We start from the raw sequence: 7327 nt of genomic DNA on the forward strand, positions 1-7327 counted from the left end.
GCCTCTCCTATTTTTAAGGAGTGCACCTTTTATTCTTTGTCGCTGCTGCCGGCTTCATCCCTGTGTGGTCCAGACCCTCTTCAGACATCCTCCTTCACAACGAAGCTCCAGGAACCGTGGGTCTGTGGGAAACCATCAGGAACAACTCCCAGGGCACCAGCTGCACCACTGGAATAAGGTACTGTGTTCTGCTTGAGGAAACTGGGTGAACCCCTTTTCTTCATCTCCAAGGCTTGCCCTTGTATTCCCTCCTTCTTATAACTTTTTCTTCTGAACATTGACAATATCGAAGTATTTTTGGCTATGTTGAATCGTGAACTGTCTGACTGTGTGATCTTTGGCAACAGGCCCCCGGTGTCACTTGACCCTGGCTCAGGCCGTTGAACTTTTGAACTGCTGTCTCTGAGTGTTTCTCGATTTTGTCTGTCTAACCAAAATATTGCATGTGATTTTTGCCTCCAACTCCCTCTGGGTATCTCACGTGCTAAGTGTGTTTTGCCCCGGTAGCATTTCATGTCACAGATACGCGTTTATTTAGTAGACCGAACTGTCAAAAAGTGATCGCAATCATATTCGCGGTAACGTGTTTTGTTCATAAACACCGGTTCATTCAAACACAGGTACTTACCTTGAGACATACTATACAAAGTGAATTGGTTAGTTGTAGTATATTTAACGTCTGGTTTTTGTTTAAGTTTAATAGAAGTGTTGTGTTTATAACGAATGGTTTAAAAATAAATGTACTTATATTTTTCTACCTGAAACCTTGAGTAGGTGTTTGCTTGAGTCACAGTAATTGTGGTCCCTTTGTGTAATCTCTGCTACTGCTCATATACTCTTGAGATAAGCCTGGCTGCTCCGCCACTGCTACCACTCTGACATAGTAGTACAGGCTTGTACCAAAGGTAAAACTTGTATTGCCAACTGTTGTCTTAATTGTGTGTAGTGGTCTCTAAGGGCACTGCACAGGATTCTGCCTAACAATGTTGGATTAACACACCCTGCTGCTGCTTTTAACTCCTTTAGAGGATACATTCCCTGTTTGTCTTCAATTGTACTATCACTTTTAGGAGGAGAAAGAGGAGCCAAGGCCATTCCCTCCTCCTCTTTATGCTGATTAAGCATCCACTCCTTCTCAGGTGGGTCTTCTTTCTCGCTCTGGTGCATTTTCAATAGCTCTAAAACAGCTAATCTTTTCTGTAGCTTCTTCCCCAAGAATGCAGCATGTAGGTATGTTGTCATGTGTTGCAATACTGTTCTTGATACCACACCTTTATGATATATGATATGATAGTTTATTTACATAGTGCCTATACACAATGTGTTTCAAAGCGCTTCAAGGCAAGGGAGGGAACAAGGGAAAATACAACGCCATTCTTACAGGCCATGAACAGTAAGGATGTGAAATTATCTATTGTACACGGCCTGACGACATTTTTGATAGTGCAAGAGCTAAGACATAGATAAGGAAGGGAGGGGGAGAGTGGGAAGGAAATGGAAACAGACAGACGACTACCGTACTAGGCATGACGATCTTTCTGGTAGAGCCAGAGAAAAACAAAAGGTGAAGGAGAGGGTTGCAGAAAGGGAGAGGAGGAACAAAACAAGCGACTATCATACTAGGCCTGACAACATTTCAGATAGTGCTAGAGGGAGGGGGAGGGGAACAGTAACAGGATGGGAGAGTGACAGACGAGGTTGCTATCATACTAGGTCCAGGGACAATTTTGATAGAGTAAGTGCATAGAAGAACGTAAGGGGAGGAGGGGAGGAGATAGGAAAGGGGAGAGGGGAGTGGAGGAGGTAACGGAGAGTAAGCAGTCAAAATGCATGGAAAAGCAAGAGGGGAGAGCGAATACAATTGCAGAAGTCAATAGTAACACAGAATGTTGCAAGCCAGGATACAAGATGAAGATGGGAACAGCTTGATTCAGGGCCAACATGAGTGCAAGATGCAAATGAGTCCAGCATGAGAGTTGAGAAAGGGTGACGCACCGTGAATCAATGAAGTCCATAAAAGTAAAATCCAGCATTGGCCACAAGATGGTGATGGTGAAACCAGAATGTATCAGGACAGACTCCTGTGTGCGGGAAGGGGGGTGGACAAGGGAACAACACGGGGGGACCAGAGAGGATGGGGATGGCCTGTGGGGACAGAGGGTGTAAACCAGAGGTCTTCAAACTGTGGGGCACGACCCCATCCCGGGGGGGGGGCACGAGAGCCCAGCATGAAATGTAAAAAAAAAAATCTATATTTTCTTTTTTTTTTTTTTAGATTGGAGGAAATGGGCTAACATGGTCAGACTAGGCCATAAAACGGCCTAAGGCACCAATGAAAAAGTGTCCACCAGTTGCAAATGGATATTCAGTCCTTTAGTCACAGACTTTTTGAATAGTACCCAAGGGGGTGTTTTTTGTTCAAATGTAAACAAATTGTGATATTTAAAGAATATTTATTCAGCAACAATGGTCAAAACATCTAGCTACATAGTGAAGTAACTCCTCAAACTGGCCCACATCGGCCATAAAAGTGGCCCATTTTGACTGGCCTACACTAGCATTTTGCATTTTTGGTAGGTCATCGCCCTATTGCCCTAGAGGCCAGTCCAAGCCTGGCGGCTCATCCATAATGGGTGAGTCCACCCACTTGCCCCCTCACCCATTATGGAGGAGCCGAGGAGCCAGCCCAGTGAAACACTGTTTGCCTTTCATAGTTCAGTTCCCGAGCCGCACATGATCACTGAGCCATGTAACGCTGGGGGCGTTTTGCTTCACCAGCCTTGCATAGCTCATTGGAAATGCTGGCTGGGGCACTGCATGTATGTATGTACGAGGGGGTGCTCCTGCGCCTCCTCGCACATATGGTCAGAGCAATCTGGAGCCGGGCATTTTAGCAACCACGCGCAGGCCCCTGCAGAAGGTACGTTAATGGTGATTTATTTTTTATTTAAATATGTGTATGGATGCGTGTATGCTTGTGTTATAGAACTGTGGTGGGAGCAGGATGGGCGGTAGCACTGGGATAGTGGTGGGAGCAGGGTGGGGAGAGCCAAGGGTCTGTACTGAGAGTAGGGTACAGTGATGCGCGCAAAGGTTCATAGCCATTTCTACATACTGTCCATCTGGCGCTTTGAGGGGGGCCCAGGCCAAAAAAGTTTGAAGACCCCTGGTGTAAAACACATGTTTGTGCATGCTTACCTGCTGTCTTAGCAGGGGGTCGGACAATGGATCCTCCTGGTCTGAACAGGTCCAAACAGGAATTGCCCTTTTCTTTGTCTGTCCTTCACTTCGGACGCCCGGGCGAGAGACGCCCTTGATCTAAGAGTTAAGAGCAGGAAGGAAGAGGCAGGGCTAAGAAGGTGGGTGGTGCTTAGGCCAGGTGACCTTGATCCACTTACACCTGCTCCCAAGATGCAAAGGAAAAAGAGGTTGGAGGACTCCTTAAGTAGGGAAAAGAGCGGGAAGCAGGAAGGCAAAAGGTGGGCAGGGCTTGCTATATGGTGAAAAAGAGCTGCAAGCAGGAAGGCACCATGTGGGCAGGGCTTGCTAAGTGGTGTAAAAGAGCGGCAACCAGGAAGGCACCAGTTGGGCGGGGCTTAGCCCAGGTGACCTAGATCCACTTACACCTGCTCCCCAGCTGCAAAGGAAAAAGAGGCTGGAGGACTCCTTAAGTAGGGAAAAGAGCGGTAAGCAGGAAGGCACCAGGTAGGCGGGGCTTGCTAAGTGGTGAAAAAGAGCATCAAGCAGGAAGGCACCAGGTGGGCGGGGTTTGCTAAGTGGTGAAAAAGAGCGGCAACCAGGAAGGTACCAGGTGGGCGGGGTTTAGGCCAGGTGATCTAGATCCACTTGCACCTGCTGCCCAGCTGCAAAGGAAAAAGTAGGGAAAAGAGTGACAAGTAGGAAGGCACCAGGTAGGCAGGGCTTCTGCCAGGTGACCTAGACCCACTTACACCTGCTCCCCAGCTGCAAAGGAAAAAGAGGCTGGAGGACTCCTTAAGTAGGGAAAAGAGCGGCAAGCAGTAAGGCACCAGGTGGGCGGGGCTCGCTAAGTGGTGAAAAAGAGCGGCAACCAGGAAGGCACCAGTTGGGCGGGGCTTAGGTCAGGTGACCTAGATCCACTTACACCTGCTCCCCAGCTGCACAGGAAAAAGAGGCTGGAGGACTCCTTAAGTAGGGAAAAGAGCAGCAAGCAGGAAGGCACCAGGTTGGCTGGGCTTGCCAATTGGTGAAAAAGAGCAGCGACCAGGAAGGCACCAGGTGAGTGGGGCTTAGGCCAGGTGACCTAGATCCACTTACACCTGCTCCCCAGCTGCAAAGGAAAAAGAGACAGGACGACTCCTTAAGTAGGGACAAGAGCGGCAAGCAGGAAGGCACCAGGTGGGCGGGGCTTGCTAAGTGGTGAAAAAGAGCGGCAACCAGGAAGGTACCAGGTGGGCGGGGTTTAGGCCAGGTGATCTAGATCCACTTGCACCTGCTGCCCAGCTGCAAAGGAAAAAGTAGGGAAAAGTGTGACAAGTAGGAAGGCACCAGGTAGGCAGGGCTTCTGCCAGGTGACCTAGACCCACTTACACCTGCTCCCCAGCTGCAAAGGAAAAAGAGGCTGGAGGACTCCTTAAGTAGGGAAAAGAGCGGCAAGCAGTAAGGCACCAGGTGGGCGGGGCTCGCTAAGTGGTGAAAAAGAGCGGCAACCAGGAAGGCACCAGTTGGGCGGGGCTTAGGCCAGGTGACCTAGATCCACTTACACCTGCTCCCCAGCTGCACAGGAAAAAGAGGCTGGAGGACTCCTTAAGTAGGGAAAAGAGCAGCAAGCAGGAAGGCACCAGGTTGGCTGGGCTTGCCAATTGGTGAAAAAGAGCAGCGACCAGGAAGGCACCAGGTGGGTGGGGCTTAGGCCCGGTGACCTAGATCCACTTACACCTGCTCCCCAGCTGCAAAGGAAAAAGAGGCAGGACGAATCCTTAAGTAGGGAAAAGAGCGGCAAGCAGGAAGGCACCAGGTAGGCGGGGCTTGCTAAGTGGTGAAAAAGAGCGTCAAGCAGGAAGGCACCAGGTGGGCGGGGTTATTAAGTGGTGAAAAAGAGTGGCAACCAGGAAGGCACCAGGGGGGCAGGGCTTAGGCCAGGTGACCTAGATCCACTTACACCTGCTCCCCAGCTGCAAAGGAAAAAGAGGCTGGAGGACTCCTTAAGTAGGGAAAAGAGCAGCAAGCAGGAAGGCACCAGGTTGGCTGGACTTGCTAATTGGTGAAAAAGAGCAGCGACCAGGAAGGCACCAGGTGGGTGGGGCTTAGGCCAGGTGACCTAGATCCACTTACACCTGCTCCCCAGCTGCAAAGGAAAAAGAGGCAGGACGACTCCTTAAGTAGGGAAAAGAGCGGCAAGCAGGAAGACACCAGGTAGGCGGGGCTTGCTAAGTGGTGAAAAAGAGCGTCAAGCAGGAAGGCACCAGGTAGGTGGGGCTTATTAAGTGGTGAAAAAGAGTGGCAACCAGGAAGGCACCGGGTGGGCAGGGCTTAGGCCAGGTGACCTAGATCCACTTACACCTGCTCCCCAGCTGCAAAGGAAAAAGAGGCTGCAGGACTCCTTAAGTAGGGAAAAGAGCAGCAAGCAGGAAGGCACCAGGTTGGCTGGGCTTGCTAAGTGGTGAAAAAGAGCAGCAACCAGGAAGGCACCAGGTTGGCGGGGCTTAGGCCAGGTGACCTAGATCTACTTACACCTGCTCCCCAGCTGCAAAGGAAAAAGAGGCTGGATGACTCCTTAAGTAGGGAAAAGAGCAGCAAGCAGGAAGGCACCACGTGGTCGGGGCTTGCTAAGTGGTGAAAAAGAGCAGCAACGAGGAAGGCACCAGGTGGGTGGGACTTAGGCCAGGTGACCTAGATCCACTTACACCTGCTCCCCAGCTGCAAAGGAAAAAGAGGCAGGACGACTCCTTAAGTAGGGAAAAGAGCGGCAGGCAGGAAGGCACCAGGTGGGCGGGGCTTGCTAAATTGTGAAAAAGAGCAGCAACCAGGAAGGCACCAGGTGGTTGGGGCTTAGGCCAGGTGACCTAGATCCACTCACACCTGCTCCCCAGCTGCAAAGGAAAAAGAGGCCGTAGGACTCCTTAAGTAGGAAAAAGAGCAGCAAGCAGGAAGGCACCAGGTGGGCGGGGCTCGCTAAGCGATGAAAAAGAGCGGCAACCAGGAAGGCACCAGGTGAGCGGGGCTTGCTAAGTGGTGAAAAAGAGCACCAACCAGGAAGACACCAGGTGGGTGGGGCTTAGGCCAGGTGACCTAGATCCACTCACACCTGCTCTCCAGCTGCAAAGGAAAAAGAGGCCGGAGGACTCCTTAAGTAGGGAAAAGAGCGGCAAGCAGGAAGGCACCAGGTGGGCGGTGCTCGCTAAGTGATGAAAAAGAGCGGCAACCAGGAAGGTACCAGGTGGGCGGGGTTTAGGCCAGGTGATCTAGATCCACTTGCACCTGCTGCCCAGCTGCAAAGGAAAAAGAGCCTGGAGGACTCCTTAAGTAGGGAAAAGAGTGACAAGTAGGAAGGCACCAGGTAGGCGGGGCTTGCGGAGTGGTGAAAAAGAGTGGCGACCAGGAAGGCACCAAGTAGGCGGGGCTTATGCCAGGTGACCTAGATCCACTTACACCTGCTCCCCAGCTGCAAAGGAAAAAGAGGCTGGAGTACTCCTTAAGTATGGAAAAGAGCGGCAAGCAGGAAGGCACCAGGTCGGCGGGGCTCGCTAAGTGGTAAAAAAGAGCATCAAGCAGGAAGGCACCAGGTGGGCGGGGCTTGCTAAGTGGTGAAAAAGAGTGGCAACCAGGAAGGCACCAGTTGGGCGGGGCTTAGGCCAGGTGACCTAGATCCACTTACACCTGCTCCCCAGCTGCACAGGAAAAAGAGGCGGGACGACTACTTAAGTAGGGAAAAGAGCAGCAAGCAGGAAGGCACCAGGTTGGCTGGGCTTGCTAATTGGTGAAAAAGAGCAGCGACCAGGAAGGCACCAGGTAGGTGGGGCTTAGGCCAGGTGACCTAGATCCACTTACACCTGCTCCCCAGCTGCAAAGGAAAAAGAGGCTGGAGGACTTCTTAACTAGGGAAAAAAGCGGCAAGCAGGAAGGCACCACGTGGGCGGGGCTTGCTAAGTGGTGAAAAAGAGCAGCAACCAGGAAGGCACCAGGTAGGTGGGGTTTAGGCCAGGTGACCTAGATCTACTTACACCTGCTCCCCAGCTGCAAAGGAAAAAGAGGCTGGAGGACTTCTTAACTAGGGAAAAGAGCGGCAAGCAGGAAGGCACCACGTGGGCGGGGCTTGCTAAGTGGTGAAAAAGAGCAACAACCAGGA

The sequence above is a fragment of the Ambystoma mexicanum genome, chromosome 6p, assembly GCF_040938575.1.
Source record: "Ambystoma mexicanum isolate Mex_15411 chromosome 6p, UKY_AmexF1_1, whole genome shotgun sequence".
Classification (NCBI taxonomy): Eukaryota; Metazoa; Chordata; class Amphibia; order Caudata; family Ambystomatidae; genus Ambystoma; species Ambystoma mexicanum.